At 37.3% G+C, this 18,419-nt stretch overlaps 1 long non-coding RNA gene across 1 annotated transcript in view; it reads right to left on the bottom strand.

Annotated features, from left to right (window-relative positions):
* LOC145674592 (uncharacterized) overlaps nucleotides 1-18,419 on the bottom strand; it is a 203,693-nt gene that overhangs the window by 124,469 nt on the left and 60,805 nt on the right. The window contains exon 2 of the long non-coding RNA XR_014128991.1: nucleotides 4,179-4,235. This is a non-coding gene — a long non-coding RNA (uncharacterized LOC145674592). The remainder of the gene's footprint in view (nucleotides 1-4,178; nucleotides 4,236-18,419) is intronic.

The following is an 18,419-nucleotide window of genomic DNA, read 5'->3' as shown; positions in this document are numbered from 1 at the left end:
TTATTAGTTCTACTATTTTAAAAAGTGTTCGAAGTGGAAAAAAAGCAGAGGCGGTACTTTTTTAACGATTTTGACTCGACATGCCGGCTATTTAAATATTGAAATACAGTCAGGATATGTTGCCTAAAAGATCGCGTTTCTATTTACATAATGACTAAAAATCATTGGAGCATAATGGCTGAAAATCATTGGAGAGTTTCTCTGTAGTTACGGAGGCGGACATGGAAAGACTTTGATTCCCCAACAATAATTTTCTGAAAAAATATTCTCCTATATTAACAATTCCCTGCGGGAAAACTCACGGATCCCCACTCGACTGAAGGATATTTTAAATCCCTGGAAGTTCTGCCAGCACAGCAGACAGTCCCTAAATCCGCCCATGCTCAAAACACGACATTTATATGCATTAAGGCAAAAAGACACAAACACATACATAAGAAAGAAACAATTCAATATGGCACATCAAAATATAAACTAGATGAACTTTGAAGGCATCTCATTTTTAAAAACAAAGGTAGGAAAATAAATTTAAAGTCGGTGTTGTCAACTTAGAAATTATTCTACATAAGAAATAAAATATTTTCACGTGCTAAGCTATTCATCAATTACTGTGTATAAAAATGGATTTATTAAAGGTAGTTCCAGTGACGGTATATCTTTATCATTTAAAAACCAGAGGCGGCATGCCTACACCACTGAAAAACCAGAGGCGGTATGGCATACCACCGCATACCTCCTCACTTCGACCACTGATTTTAAAATTTGCAAAATACATTTACTAAGCGAATGGAAGAGATACTTTGTAGAGCATCATATATCTGATATTGCATTATTTCTGAGCTTAAATATGAAGAGATACCAAGAAGTTTGCTCTCCAGCTTTTTCTTTAATATGCATTTATTTTCTTCAAAGAACCGAAGTGGCATAGCAAGTACGGAATCTATCTGCCTTGCTGTTTGTGTCTGTTTCAGGACTGAAGCTATATACAACGTAAGACGCGGATCTACAAATTAATGTGGGATCCAAATCACACAATCTTCCATAGGGAATTGAACCCGTATTCACGCTGTAGTCGGGCATGCTAACCATATAGCCACTATAGAACTTACCTACAAACTCGGCTTGTCTCAAGCGTACGAATCTGTGTTTCATATATTCTCCAAGAAAAATAATTTAAAGCCATAATTAAATCAAAGAACAAACAATTTGTTTCAAATTCCATTTTTAAGAGTCCAGTGTGAACTTGGCAACCCAAGTTTATTTTCATAACATTTATTCCTATTGTAATGCTTTCGAAACAAACGATTTGTATTTTTAATTAGTCAGGAGCTAGTGAAAAGAAACAAATTGTTAATTTGTGTTCCGAACCCTAATTTACACTTGAGGTCAGTGTGTTAAGCTACCCACCAAAGTTTATTTCCTTCACATGCTTTAACGTTATTCAAAACAAACTATTTGTTCACCAAAACAACTAATAGCTATCGAAGCACAAACGATTCATATGTTTCATATCCAGATTTTAGTTTCAAAGGAGAGCGGCATAAAGTTACGTCCAAGTTTGTTTACTACTTCTCTTTATTTAACGAAACACAACCAGCTTTACTTCAAAACAATCAATAACAGACGAAATACTAACAATTTATATGTTTTATTGTTGAATGATAATAGTATCCCTTCCAGCAGTAAGGCTATATCATAAGTGAACCTGAACGTTAACATGGAATCCAAACGACATGACCTTCCACTGAGAATCGATCCCAGGTCTCTCTCGGCAAAGAAACGTACACTTACGTGCGTTTCGAATTTTTATTTTAGAATAGTAATAATTTCACAGATATATTTCTCTTTGATGTGGGTAACCCAAAATGGTTTAAAATAGATACATTAAAATTCATAAGCTACTTCAATGTTACTAAACTAAACTTAGGGGTTTGTCTCTATTAATGCATTTGAAGAGCCATAATTATCCTTAAAGTGCGTACTATGGCTTAATTCGCTTTGAGACGCTTGCTCTGGTATGAAAATTTTCAAGACAAGCACTGTTCATTTAACATCCACATTATTTTTAAACAAAATATTATCTGAAGCTCGGAACACATAAGCAGGAACGTGTATCAAATTCTCATGATGAAGTGACAGCATTATCACTTATCTTGACTCTGGACGCGTTAAGTGACATATGAATACCTGTAGTGCGTTTTGAAATTCGTGTCAGATTGAGAAATGGGTTATCAAAGAGAAGGATTTGTGTTAAATTTTGTGTTGGTTTAAACTTGTGAAAACAGCTACAGAGACGTTTGAAATATCGAAATTCCATTTGAGAAATGCATCAATGAGTAGCGCAAGGACCTTCCAGTGGTTTGAACGTTTCCAAACTTGGAAAATGTTTCTGGAAAATTATTCCCAATTTAATCGCCTATTCGGGAGTCAGAACGAGTAAAAAATTGTCTAACGTGTGAGATCCAATTTCCGACCGTCCATGGAATTGCAGAAAGTTTAGCATTTCCATCGGTTCATATTAACAAATATTACACGAAGTTTTATGGATGTGGCGTCTATTGATGAAATTCGTGCCAAGCATTTTCACACAGGGGAAGACGGATGTCCGTGTTATCATCAGAAAGAACTGGAGGAAACAACTACTAACGATTCCTGGCCAGTATCATGAGGCGATGAATCATGGGTTTACTAGTACAATCCATGGGCGTCTCTGGTGGGGGGACAAGGGGGACGCGTCCCCCCAATATTTTGAAGTACAAAATATTCAACATATTATTCTAATTTATTACTAACGAGATAATAAGATATAAATAATATTTTTATATTTATTTGGAATATAATATTCAGGCTTTTAAGCGATTATAACAGTTCTTGATATACCTCAGGGGGTCCGTGAAGGTAAGCAGAAAGGTAACAAATGGAATCGAAGATAATAAACATGTTGGGCTAGGCAGTACCATGTAAATAACTTTCTGTTATGTCCGCCCCCCCAAAAAAAATTACATGCCAGAGACGCCAGTGGTACAATCCCCAAACAAAGGTAATATCGTTCCAATGCAAGTCACCTTGAGTCTTGAGACCCAGAAAGAAGACAGTTCTGACAGCGGATAGAATTGATATTGATTGTATTTTTGATTTGTGCAGGATCGTGCATCACGAATTAGTTCCACATGGTCCAATTGTTAGAAAGGAAGTTTAGTTAGCTGTGCTACAGAGGTGACACAAATATATTCGTCATAAACTGTTGGTAAAGTGGGTATCAGAATAGTAACGTTTATCACAATACAATGCTCTGTGTTAACTTCAGGAATGGTGTCTGACTTCACACCATAAACAACACCCCGTCGTACAGCATCTCACAGTACTCACTATATCCAGCTCAGTGTGACTTTTCCTGCTCCATATACTGAAATTCACCCTAAAATGTAAAATACTTGACAGCATTCAGAACATTCAGAATAACACAATAAGAAAGCTCCGACGCATTTCACAACAGGTGTTTGAGCACCAAGACTTTTTAGATTGATTGCAGTAATGTAATAATCGTTGAGTTAAGTTGATTTTGAGTTTAACGTCCCGTTCAGCAGCGAGGCTATATGAGACGTGGACCTACTGATTCCTGACCTACTGGAATCCGAACCACATGAGCTCCCACCGGGAATCGAACCCGGGCCTCCTACGCCAAAAGTGCGTACGCTAACCGCTTAGACACGAAGAAGCTCAATGTCATAATCGTGTGTAGGTACAGCAGAAAACTCCTTTGAGGGAGACAGGCATACGTAGGTAAGTTACTAAGCTGTCCATGTGATTTTCACCTTTTCGATCGGTGAATAGAATGAACACTTCTTGTACACCCAATAAACCCACATTTGCACTTCTTTTGGTGTACCAATTGCCTTGCAATATATTAAACTGGAAATATTCATGTTTGTTATTTTCCAGTACACTCGGAACCAGGCACGCTTTCAATGGAAACGTTGTGTACACTGGCCATTTATTTCCAAACAACCTAACGGGCAAACGTAAATTTATTTGCATTCTAGTTGTTACTGCACTCATAGAAGAAATAGATAAATAAATCAATAAATAAATGACTTCGTAAAATATTAATTTTAATTTAGAACGCTTCTAAAACAAGTAAAAGTACATTCTAGATATAATTACTAATTATGTCTTACTTGAAGTAAATATTCGTAATAAGAAGAACTACTCTGGTCAGCTTCATCATGTATTCCCTGAAAGACAAACCGTACGTTTATTACCTTCGCAAGTTAACTAAATGTAGAGTCATAATTACAAAGCAACACAAAATAAGATATATTAGATCTTCAGAAATTTCATTTACCGTACATCTGAACATACAATATTTCATCTTGTTTTTACGCATTTATAATAATTCCAAGATTATACAAACAACATAAATTCTGCACCCCCTTCAAAAAGTTTTGAAAGTTTGCGGACAGTAAACAGGTTTGTAGTTTTAGTAGTTTTGCTCGAAAGTTTAGAATGTGAAGGGAAGATATTGGACTATTCCTCTTTTATTTTTGACGTAATTCTTGACGTATTTTAAACGTTGGATAACACATTTCGATGTGCCTAATCTAACCTAGGGCTATGCATCTAGTTAAACAAAAAAAAAATAATAAGAGTGAGCACAAAATATCTATAACTGTCAATGTCCTCAACAGTTTTATTTTATTTTTTCTAAATTTAAATGATCTTTCACAATAGCGGACTAATTTAACATTATCTTCTATAACTCAAAATCTATTTATATAAGAAGGTAAGTTTATTTATTTTATATGGGGCCGCGGTGGCTCAGTGGTAGAGCGTTCACCTCTGGTGCATGGGGTCCCGGGTTCAAACCCTGCTCCCGCCAAGTGAACTTTGTGGTGGACAAACACCGTGTGCGTGGGTTTTCTCGGGGTTCTCCCGTTTCCTCCCACTTTCTTCATTCCACCATTTCATTCATTTCTCATAATCACCGTCTCCTTTAGCCTAACCGGCATAACCGTGGGACGTAAAACTCAAGGATTTCATTTCATTTCATATTTATTTTATATACAATATTTCCTGTCTAGATAAGGTTAAACAGTAGTCTTTATCAGATCGGATTCTACGTAATGTTGAAAACCTTCGGCATTGAACTTCATACATTTGTAAGAATTATACATTAATAATATTAAATTACATGAGTGGAATTTTGTTTACCTTATTTAACGCAATCGAGTTAGAACTAGTATTTGTTTATACATAATTTTAATCAGAAGAAAATTAAAACTTCAACCATTTTCAACTAATTATTTCAAATAACAAGAAAGCATAATACGTTTTTAAAACGTAGCTACTATAAGAGGCACAATGAGGTTTAAAGTAGGAAAAGAAAAAATAGCTGTGACTTACCTATATCTTTTGCTAGTACAGAAATATGGAAAGCACCGAGAGAGTGTTCAAGAATAATGTATACAAGAAGTGATACGGCACTTGTGTATTGGACTCTTTAACACACTGCTATTAGCCAATAATAAGAGGATACAGACATTAAGAAACCAACCAGCGTTAAGAACTTAAACGTCATGTGATGCCATAAACTCTGGTATAAACAGATTTTCTGTCTGAAGCTTCTAGAATATCATTACGGGATGTATGTATCGCTTGGTATGGCATTTGTCTTTTGACGCATGCTATTTATGATGACGACAGGATGTAGTGTATCTGAAATATTCCTTTTATTTCATGGAATTATGACAGGATATATGTTTACTCTCTTTATCAATATCAGGTACACTGTGCCAAAGAATGCTAACATTCTATATTAAGAATGTTCTGCAATACAATAAACTATTGGGTTACTAATATCTTCTTATTATGTATCATTTAAAAAGACAAAATGTGTATCGGTACGTAAACTCTTTCGCTGAATAGAACTAAATAACAAACAGAGTCCAAATTTTGTTGAGTTAATAATTTGTAAAAAGTTGCCTTTAAAATGACACTGAAGTTCTTAAAATCGTCCTTAAAATTCACAAAAGAAGAAAAGAAAAATGAAATTAGCTTTCTTTAAATGTTTATTTCAATAAACACATACTATTTTCGAAAAAATTAATAGGTTATAAATACCATTTTTCATTATTTTCAAAAAGTTTGTTTTAGTTACTTGTAGTCCAATGATTTAGTGTCCTTGGTAAAAATTTTCAGAAAAAAGGTTTTTATTATTGTATTTTAAATTTTAAAAAATGTATTGGAAACTGATCATTTTAGATATGCTATCATTATTGGCATGGCATCTTGCTGCAACTCAGAGGCTTCCATGCTCCACGGTCATCCACTAACCTCTTCGTCTTCATGTACGATTTCTCTGTTTTCGTATCGTACATTAATTGTGGTCTCCTTCACCCTCTCCTCCTCTTTCCTACCACCATATTCTCTAGCACTTTCTTAATGATGCAGTTCCTTCTTATCCAATGTCCAAACCAGTTTCTTTTCCTCTTCTTAATAAATTAAAATTGATATTTTCTCCCCCACCATATCTAACACCCTCTCATTTGTTTTCCGCTCGACCCAGATAATTCTTTCCATTTTTCTCCATACTCACATTTCGAAAGCTTCCAGTCGATTTTCATCCTTTTTGAGTAATGTCTATGTTTCTGATTCATACAGTACAGCACTCCACACGAAGCATTTTATGAATTCTTTTCTCAACTCTTTATTCAAGGTCCCACAAAATAGTATTTTCTTCCTCTTAAAGGTTTCTTTCGCCATTCCTATCCGTCTTTTATTTCACGTTTACACTTCATGTCATCACTAATAATACTACCTAGGTATCTAAAACTAGTCACCTGTTTTATTTTCTTCCCTCCTACTTTTATATTTGACACCGATCCCTTCGTTCCAATCACCATGTCTTTGGTTTGCTTACATTTATTTTCTTCCCATATTCTTCACAGCCCTTCGTCAAGTTTTCTAAAATCTTATTGATTTTCTTTTCAGATACTGCAACAAGCGTCATATCATCTAATCATTCTACCTCCTACTGAAATGCCATATTAAATAATGTAGGTGAGAGAGAGCATCCCTGTGCAACTTCCCTTCCAATTACACTCTCCTCTGTCATTTCCAATCCTATTCTAACACTTATTTATAAGCTTCTCATGAGTCTTCGATCTTTCCATTCCGACCCAACAATCTTTAGAACTTCCAAAAACAATACCCAATTTACAAGGTCGAAAGCATTTTCTAGATTAATAAATACCACATACACCTCTTTCTCTTTTTCTATAAAACTTCCACGCATTACCCTTAACAATTCAATTCAATCTCTAGCGCCCTTACCTCTCCTGAACTCGAACTGTTCCTCCTCAACTTTTTCATTTGTTTTTCTATACAATCTTCTGTTCAGAATCCGAAGCACAATTTTTGGTGCATGAGATAAGAGACTATAATTCTCACATCTCTTTTTGTTCGATTTCTTAGATATCGGTATCATGATCGTCCTCAGGAAATCTCTCGGTCATTCTCCTGTTTCATATATTTCATTGCAGAGTCGGAACAATTCTTTGTTGCCCTTGCCTTTCATATTTTTAATGAATTCGATTGGTATATTATCTATCATGGTTGCCTTTCCATTCCTAATCTCGGATATAGCTTTCTCAAACTCAACCTGAAGAATACTAAACCCTTTATCATCCTCACCTACTTCATTTTCTACTTCAACATCTAGGCCACATAGTCTATTCCTACTATCATGTAAATCCTCAATACATTCTTTCCGTCTTCCTAAGACCACTTCTCTCACTAACTTCTCAGTCTTAATTTCTACTGCCATCGTAATACCCCCTTGTTTCCTCTGGAGTTCTACAGATTTCACCTCCCTGTACATTTCCTAACTCTTTCTAATTCTCCTCTCCTCGCATTGTCTTTTGTAAAAACTCCCCCCTTGCTCTGTCTATTTCCCTTTGCAACTCGTTATTTAACTTCCTGTACATGTTTCTGCCCTCTTCTGTATCAACCTGTTTCCACGTCTTCCTTTCCCTCATTTTCTGCAACAACTGTTCTGTAACCCATCGTTTCTTGGCAGTTTTTTGTTTTCGGTATTCCACTACTGCCTGTACAACCTGCTTTAAGCAAAGTTAATATGTTCCCACCGTTTGTTACTACCTGCACATATTATTTCCTCGTTTGAGTATTTTCCTTCGAATTTCTCAATGAAAATATTTCTTACATCCTCGTTTTTGAATTTTTCAGTATTCAACATCTTGTTGCCTACTTTTCTTCTTCCCGCATTTTTCTGTTGAATATCAACTTCGGCGAGCACATCAGGGAAACTGTCAGTCCCGGGAAGGGTCTTCGAGTTCTTCAAGCTATTCCGATATCTGTCCTGAATTATAACATAGTCTATCTGATATCTTTCGCCGTCTGTTGGGGATTTCCATGTATATGTACTTCTCTTGTGCTAATTGAACCACCTTTTATCAATTACTAGGGAATTCTGTCTACAGAAATTGACGAGTCCCTCTCCCCTTGCATTTCTTTGCCTAATCCACATTTTTCTATGACACTACCTTCCTGTTTTCCTCCCACAACTGCATTGAAATGTCCCATTACAATTACACGCACATCCTTCTTCTCCCTATCTATAATTTCTTCTATTTTTTCAGAGTTTTCCTCTACTTCTTCAGCCGTGTGCAAAGTCGTCTCTGCATCTGTCTGTATCACTACTACATCCTTCTTATCTCCTTTAAGTCTTAACATCGTAATTCTATCATCAACACAGTCTACTTTCACTACCTTCTCTTTTAAGCGCTTAACAAGAATTATTCCTACCCCATTATGACCACCTTCTTCATTACATCATTAAAACATTCTGTATCTTTCGTTGTCCAATTACCTTCTCATCTAACTTTAAAAACTCCTCTTAAATCTAGATTATTTTGTTTCATTTTTTTTCTTTTTAAGATTTTCTAATTTATCTCCATGTAACATAGCAAGTACGTTCCATGTCCCTATCCAAAATCTTTTGCTCTTGCATGTCTTTCTTTCCGTATCTATCTTCCCCACATTGTTACTTTCCAGTCCAATAGTTCTTCCCAAGCCATCCCCTTCCGGAGATCCGAATAGAGGATATTTTACCTCTGGAAATATATTTTGACCTGCGAAAGACCATTGTATAATGGAGACATACGTCCTTTACCAGTTAATGGCGACTGCTTTGAAACAAAATTCAGAGTATGAGAATTAATTGTCATATATGTAGTTTAGTGTAGAGAAGAAACAAAATTGTGAATCGAAGGTTTAGAAACAACTAAAGTTATTAATATAAATTATGCCAAAAAATATTGACTTAGATCACCATAGAAGAAATACGAAAGATGTTTTGAAACGAAGAAAAATAACGTAGAAATTTGTAAGTGCAGGCAAAGAAACCTAACTTAAACAAGCTAAAGACGAATCATTAACCGCGTAGTGGTGGTGGTTCACTGGTCATTGCCTCCGTGACAAAGTTGGACTTCATTACAGGCGGTTGAACGAAGCGGACGTGTGGAAGTATAGCTGTGTATATCCGAAGCGCCTGCGCCCAGCTCGTCTTATGAACCCAGGCACTGAACCAGCAGTGATGACTGATCTTCGAAAAGTGTCCACGTTACCTGAAACAAATTCGGAGCCTGGCCGAAGTTCCATTTCCGTAGATACCAGTGTAGCTGATACGCGGAATTCCGTCCCAGAACCTTCCGCTCTCACTGCCAAAGAATTTCCATCGCTAATGCTAAAATCCCAAACTATGGCTAGTGTGCTCAAAGCCCCAACCCTACTTACGGAAGTTAACTACATAAAGAAACAGAATGTGCATAATACCACAAACGAAGACCGCACCCATGACTGATGCCTATCCACTACCTCTACAGTTCTTCCACAACACACGATCGTGGCGCTAACGGATAAGCATGTTGTTAACATGGATCTGTCGTCTCGCTCCATCCTCCACCTTATAGTGACGCCAATAGTGTCTTACATAGTGTTTCGCCAATATTATCTATAAAACACGTTATAAACGAAAAACAAAAGAACGTGGTTCTCAAGGTAACCTTTAGGATGTTGACTGTGAGAATATGGTGTACGAAATTGTGTCTAGATAAGCGCTCTATACAGCAAGAAGGCATCTAAGGTGTTTGTAATTATAACATGCTTCTGTTTCTTGCCGTACCTTGGCAAACCAGTGATATGATCATTGTTATTGGTGTTATTGTTATTATTATTGCATAATCAGAGGCATACACTACCGAGCAATATTTTTTAATTTGTTCACATACATACACAGGTGAGTTACGATTGTGTTCTTTTTACTATTAATCGCCTCGGGTTATTGCGGTTGGACGTTTTGATGCTATATTCATGCAAGGACACTGACTTGGATAGATGTTTTGAAACATGCTTTAGCTTGTGTCATATGTGTTTATAAGATGATAGCTTGTGTTAGTGGACGATCATATATGACCTTGAACATTAATTCTATTAGTAGCACAACCAATAAACAGGTTCTTACTCTAGCAAGATTGTGACATCTATTGACTGCAAGAACTAACTTTCAGTGATTTATCATTTGTTTACAATTATACAACGATAACGAAGGTAGCTTCCAACGTGTTATGCACAGCAATTTTATTTAAAAGGGGACTGGTAGCTTCACATATACAACTATCCTCCTCTTGTAGAGCGATTAGCTCTGTCGTACACAATTTATGTATCCTCTGTGTCTACGGGCCTTTTGGAACAGCACAACGTGTGGCCATCGAGCGCTTTTTGTTACACTATTACCCACCAAACGTTACCCGCTTCTTCTTCTTGCTGACACAAACTGTCGTATGTCCTCCAGGACACAACTGGTATTTTTAATCAATGTTTAGCTTTCCAAAAGTTCGTCGCCCAACAATGTCTAAGAGATTTTTGGCTAAATTTTCATCATAATCATCAATACACATATAAGTCGGTGCGAGTCCAGTCTCGCTTAGATATGTGTTTTACTTCAAAAGAATATCTCAATAGTATCTTTGACATTCAAAATTTAACTTTGAGCTTTTCGGATCACTCATCATTAAAGCTAATATTAAGATATCCTCAGAACATTCTCCGGTTGTATGGTCATACCTTTAAGAAATTAAATATCAGATTTTAAATGACGACATGATACAACAACTGTTTGCTGATAGATGGAAACAGTGGACACGTGCACAGACAGTTTCCCCGAACATAAATATATGGTGGTGGTATTTTGTCAACCCCCAAACTTGTTTGTTCTTTCAAGGTATGGGCAATCAAAAACTCAGAGATATAGAGAAATTTCTGAATTTCTATATGCTATCTTGTGTGATCCCTGGAAACAACCAAGTAATATGTCAAATATGACCACCATCATACGTGTGAAACATCACTTAAAACAGCTCCAATTGAAACATTCTTTTAGCGTGTGCGCTAAGGAAGGGACAGCAGGCAGAATGGTTTCGGAACTTATCTCCATATACCACTATATACAGGGTCTGTCCTGCATCAAACTAGACTAGCTCTGATGTGGCGCCCTCTCGCGTCGCGCAGTGAAACTAACTGCCGGGAGAGATAGTGGAGGGCCGCAGCAACACCACGCATAAGTGTTCAGTATGCTGCGAACAGTGGTTCGATGTGAATCGAGTGTTGAGTGAGACGGTTTGCGAGTGCTCATCGTTTTCCACGGCGCCCAAGGCGTCATCCACAAGGAATTCATCATACAAGGAGCGACGGTGAACGCAACTTTCTACGTCCAGGTCCTTGAAAGACTCCGCAGACGAATCGCCCGCGTTCGAAGAGACATCGCCAACAACTGGACCCTGCACCATGACAACGCGCCCAGCCACACAGCAAGGAATGTGCAGGAGTTTTTGGACAAGAAAAGTATTTCTACGCGTCACAACCTCCCTACAGCCCTGATCTGTCCCCGTGTGACTTTTTCCTCTTCCTCCGGCTAACAGGAGACCTCAAAGGACATCGATTCGAATCTATCGAAGCTGTTCAAGCTGCAGTTACAAGGACCCTGAGCAGCATTTCACAAGAGGAGTTCCAGAGAGCTTATCTACTGTGGCAGAATCGCTGGAAGCGCTGTGTAGATGCTGGTGGGTGTTATTTTGATAATTATTAGTTGTAGTTTATGTTACTATCAATACATCCAATTCCACAGCCTTAGTCTGGTTTCATTCAGGACAGCCCCTGTACATAGGTTAAGACGCCAAATCTCACAATGTATCACAGAGGTGACGTCTATGACGGGAACAACCTTTACGGGAGCTGATGGTCCCTACGCCCATTTTCAGGAATTTTATACCCAGCTTTACTCATTTCAGCGATACAATGATTCGTTGTCATCTACCTTTGTTGCCAGCACTCGACACAGTCTTTTCGGGGAAGAACGAAAACAACTAATCATGCCTGTAAAGCTTCAAGAAATACAGGACGTTCTGCGCACGGTCAAGAGTCGCACGGTCCCTTTAGTGTGCCCGATCCTATGCAATATATATAACTTTTTATTGCAAGGTGGTCCAATGTATCAGCATGAAGGGCTTCTTATTTTACTACGAAAAGGAGGAAACCAAACCAGAGTTGCAGATTAAAGACCTATTACTCACCTCAATACAGATGACAAAAAGATCTTCACTGTTATCATGACTCAACGTATCAAGAATATTGTACAACCGTACATCATTTCAGCACAAACGGCGCTTCATATTGAACGGAACATACATACAGCTCTTGCATCCATTCGAGATGTTCTAGATTATTTCAAATTTTATGGACTCCCTGTAGATTTGTTAGCTTGTGATTTTCATAAAGGATTTGACAATGTGTCATATGACTATTTATAAAGGGTCTTGCAAGGGTACAATTTTTCTGCCCAAATTATATCGGTAATACGTCACCTATACGTAGGAGTGACTTCCCAGTTACAATTAAATGATCATTTTCTTGCATTTATAGATGATCTGACTATTTGTTACTCGACCCCTCAACAACTCATGTGTGCGTCACATCAAGTGAACTTGTTCTCTCGTGCTACCGGCCTTCATCTCAACATGCGGAAAACAACGATTATTTCTGTAAACAATTTTCATACCTTTCTACCAGACCGCCTGTCACAAGCATTTGTTCACACGGCCAAAAAGAATATTTTAGGTGTTCCTTTCAGTGCTGTACCGACCTATTCCTACGATCACATTTGCAACCTATTACTTTGAGCTTTGAGTATGCAGCTGGCAAATACTTGGCTGCGCTCTCTTAAGCTTGGTCACAAAATTCAATATTTAAATGTGCATGCCAGCTCTAAGTTATGGTTCATTGGCCGAATTTTTCCACTGCCAGAAAAATATGCTTGCCAAATTGATTCACTCTATGGATGCTTCATTTAGAAAACTAGCATGTTTCGTGTGAAAAGGCAAGTGCTTTATCTTCAACGTACTTAAGGAGGTTTCGGTCTTTTAAGTGTCCGTTACAAATGCCTCGCATTATATATGGCCACAGCCAAGATGAATATAAACAATGAATTACACTGGCCTACGTCAGTTTAGTTACAGAAAGGAAAACCTCTGATTCTGACTAATTTCAGGATGCTGAATTAGAAATTGATAGCCGTTTTATTACATTAGCTCGTATTTTCGCGTTATGCATTGTTGCCAATTTTGCCACTTTGTAGGGACGGCTTCAGTTGTCATCGAAGTAACAGGTCTGGCAATGTTATTTGAGTAAGAAATAAATTAGATTTCTCTCAGTTGGCGACAGATAGGACAACCCTTGTTGTTGGCATATGTATATATATATATATATAACAATGAATACCGGGAGGACGGGATCATTGAAATGCTTAACACTTGTGTTCCTCCCCCTCCCTTGTTTGTTTGTTTTTAGACAAGTGAAGCCGGTTTAAAAAATAGGGTCTATGTGGCAACAATGAACGGCACGATGACGCGGGCGAAACAAACGCCGACTGCGCCGTTATTGCGTGGTTCAGTCTCTCAAGTAATCTCTCAAGTGTATAAGTATTTTGTCGGAAGAATTGACTTGGAATTTTTATGACAGTAACTTCAGTTTTATTTTACCGTATTTTTAGAACTCTTTGCCTGGATTTTCAGTATCTTTTAGTGATTTTATGGAATAAGTAGTTGTGCTGTTGCTCTAAGTTTCGCTTTCCTGTCCAAAATGTCAAGTTCTTCCCGCAGAGGATGTAAAAACTTACCGAACAGATTTTGTTATATCTGTGGCGTATTTATGGTTAAGCCACAGATTAGATCGATAAATGATGACGTTAGGAAAGCATATTATTTTTATTTTGGCTGCAAGATCGGTGATCAAGATAAAAGCTGAATCCCTCATGTGCGTTATTTGATGTGTTATGCGACTCTGACTGCCTGGCTTAAAGGAACCAAACGAAGGATGCCTTTTGCTGTTCCGATGATATGGAGAGAACCCGGAAATCATTATGATGATTGCTATTTCTGTATGACGAATACAACAGGAAGTAACAAGAAAAAACAACGTGCCATCGAATACCCGAACTTGCAATCCGCGATCAGACCAGTGCCCCATGGAGAAAATTTACCTGTACCTACTCCTACGAAAGATTGGGAAATTATCGATACTACAGCGCCTACAGGAAGCGATGAGGATACCAACTCAATATCTACTAGACTCAAAGAGTGGAATTTACTGGCTCCTGAAACTACTTACACTCACTATAGGAAAAGAAACGGGCCCTTTTCAGAATACTACAGAATGGAATATTCCCTTTGCGTATGCACGGACATAAATGGTCTGATGAATGAATTGGAAATTCAACATGATCCATCCGATTGGCGTATTTTCATAGATTCGTCTAAGTACAGTCTGAAAGCAGTTTTACTTCATAATGGAAATAAGCTGCCGTCTATTTCTGTGGCACACTCTGTTTCGATGAAAGTAACTTACGAAAATCTCGCCCTCATTTTAAATCGTATTAACTACAAAGAATATGGTTGGCAAACTTGCGGAGATTTGAAAGTTATTGCAATATTACTTGGTCTGCAAGGTGGATTTACAAAGTACTGTTTTTTGTGTGTCTCTGGGGCTCAAGAGCCACAGGGAAACACTTTTCACAAAAAGAGTGGCTCCCAGAGAGACATTTAAGCCCAGTACCAACAGTGTCAAGTATGAGCCTCTGATCGATCCAGCCAAGGTGCTGCTTCCACCTCTTCATATTAAATTGGGCCTCATGCAGAATTTCGTAAAAGCTATGGACAAAGAAGGTGAAGGATTTAAGTATCTTAGACAGTGTTTTCCAAAACTAAGTGATGGTAAATTAAAAGACGGAGTTTTCACAGGACCTGATATTCGCAAACTTATCCATGACGAATTGTTTGAACAGAGTTTAAACGACAAAAAGTTAAATGTCTGGCGTGCTTTTGTTCAAGTTGTAAAAGGTTTTTTATGCAAAACTAAAGCTCAAAATTACGAGGCTCTGTTGCAGCAACTTCTGGTCGCATATGAAGCTCTGGGATGTCACATGTCTTTGAAAATCCACTTTCTGCACTCCCACCTCTACTTCTTTCCAGAAAATCTTGCAGATGTAAGCGACGAAATGGGAGAACGGTTTCACCAGGATATAAGAACGGTGGAAACTCGATATCAAGGACGTTGGGACCCTACAATGATGGGGGACTATTGTTGGTCGGTCAAGAGAGAGGACCCAACATTTGATGAAAGAAAAAAGTAAAGCAGATGGTGTTATTTGCAGCTCTAAACATTAGACTTTATAAATTACTCTGTGTATGTAAATGCTAATAGGCCTACACTAACAGAATATATATAGTTTTTAGTGCTAATACACAAACAGAATATATAGTTTTTTTAAACTGGTTTGATTCAATAAATTAATTTTAAGAATTTTTAAAACTGAATGTCGTTCTTGACCAACTGTCGAAATGAAGTTGATTCCCTTTCGGCACGCAAACAGCTCATTGGCCGGTACACTTCATGATAGCTCGTTTTCCCTATTATGGTAAATCTGGCAACTATGCGTTACACAAAAATGTGAGCTAATGCAGTAAAATGGATATCACATTCATATTCAGGGACCTAAAATTAGTCAGAATCAGTGAGTTGTGTTTCTGTAACATTTCAAAAGTTTAGAAACCTCGGTGTGTGTTATCGACACCACAGACAGCGCAGTGGCTTCAATTTGGGTGATTCACCTCTGGCCTAAAAATAATTCCGTATATGTCCGCTTTTCCAAATGCGTGCACTTCGTACATTTTACAGTTAACGTTCGCATGGTCCACAGTGCATTTTGAAGATACGCCGGAACATTGGACCTCAAAACTACTATATGCTGTGTTACTTGCTTCGACTCTGCAAAGTGTTATACCCCTATGTCAGCAACGAACACCAGATTGTAATTGGACAATTATTTGGAAAACAATTCATGCACCCTACCACTTGGGGAAAGCCACGAACGTTGGCATGGTATTGTGAATAATGTAGTATTTACCAACGTATGACTTCTAAAATAGGCCCCACTACATCCGAACTTCGTGGCTTGTGTTTGCCATATATACTCTCGAGCATTGCTTTAATTCTGGTGTGGATACTCAGCATGTGTGGCAGCAGCCATGCGGCTTTCTCGGACTAATTTGCCGATGTCTAGCGTCCGCCTTTACATCTACTGTTCTATTCTTCCCTGATTTTCAATGGTATCCTCCTATGAAACGACATACATTAGTTTGGCTAATTGTTACCTCGATTCTTTTTATACAACAATACAGACATTATTGTGACTTTCGTCTATATGTAAAGTATCTCAAAAGGATAAGAAAAAAGTGTTTATTCAACCTTAATAACAACAACTGTTCGCTCACTTTTTAAAGGTATTATTTGACACTTGATAATTTTCTTTGTACTTATATTTGAACCATTCTGTTTCTTTGTTAATTGACATTCTTCGGTGACATCCCGCTTTGTACAGAGTCGTTTTGACGTATGATTAGCATCATGCTAAAAGCCTGACTACCTGCAAGAAACATATGTTATTTGAACTCTTTAGTATGGCACTAATCACGCGTCATTACGACTCTCCATAAGGCCCATCATGTCTACCAAGTATCAGTGCGCTGCGCCAAATAGCTTTGACATGTAACTTGTTTCCTGGAAAATAAAAATTGGTCAAGACGCTCCACCCGCCGGATAAAAACCTCCGCATAAATAGAGGTTTTAACTTTCTTTAACTTTAGAATTGTTAGTACCGATTGATCTGCGATAACAAATGTTTTATTATTTTCAAATATTTGAATACTCGGTGTTTCATACTTGAACTATCAAATCTTCAGGTATAATAATAATAATAATAATAATAATAATAATAATAATAATAATAATAATAATAATCATCATCATCATCATCATCTCGTAAAAAGTTTAAAAGTTAGGAGCTTATCATCACTCAGGTGATACGATTACAAGGAGAAACGTGACATTTCGCAAGAATATTTCGGTTTTGTTTAGTGTTACCCACAAGAAGAGGGATTTCTCATCTCGTTTCTAAAACAAAACAAAATCGAGACGAGAATTAACATTTTACATTCCAGACGGCTCAAGCCTAACTGAAATTATTGTCTCGTTTCGCACATGAGAATTGAGACGAGACGGAGAGTAGCATAAAAATATATCGTCTTATCTCGATTCTCGAAATAGTCTATGCCCATTCTTCAAATAACAATTGCTCTGTAGACTGAATCCTATATGCTATTTTGTTACTTTGTATTTCGAAACTCATCGAATTATGGTCTTTTTAAGGTATTTTTGTAGTAAAGCTTTCACAATTGAATTGGTTAAACCACAATTGGTGTAACTCCATTTTCCGTTACGAATGTTTTTTGTTTGCTCTTGTTATCTCATTACGTGACCTAAACATTACAGTGTTTCGTGTGTTTTTGGGGCGTTACCAACATAAATACTATGTACTGCTATCATTTTTAACAAACAGTATATGTGTTGGTAACATCCCGAAAACACACGAAACACTGCAATGTTTAGGACACGTAATGAGATAACAAGAACAAACAAAAACATTCCTAATAGAAAATGCAGTTACACCAATTGTGCTTTAACTGGCTCAATTAGTTCTGTATATCCGAAAAAATATTTCATTATATTCCTTACCTTTCAGTGATTTTTAGTTATTTTTACTTCACTTACTTTTCCTTGAAATGTACATGGAACTTACGCCTTTTCTACCTAAAACTTCAATGGAATGCTTTCGTTTAGTATTTGCTTAGATGCAGACGTGTGTCCTGGAGATCCGAACATTCTCCCTGAAATAACGACTTTTCTGTAAGTTTTGACACATTTTAGGACAACTTTAAGAATTTTAATACCAT

Source organism: Thermobia domestica, chromosome 17, assembly GCF_964235325.1.
Source record: "Thermobia domestica chromosome 17, izTheDome1.hap1.1, whole genome shotgun sequence".
In the NCBI taxonomy this organism is placed as follows: Eukaryota; Metazoa; Arthropoda; class Insecta; order Zygentoma; family Lepismatidae; genus Thermobia; species Thermobia domestica.
Note: the sequence above shows the minus strand (reverse complement) of the source record. Positions and strands in the feature narration are given on the sequence as shown.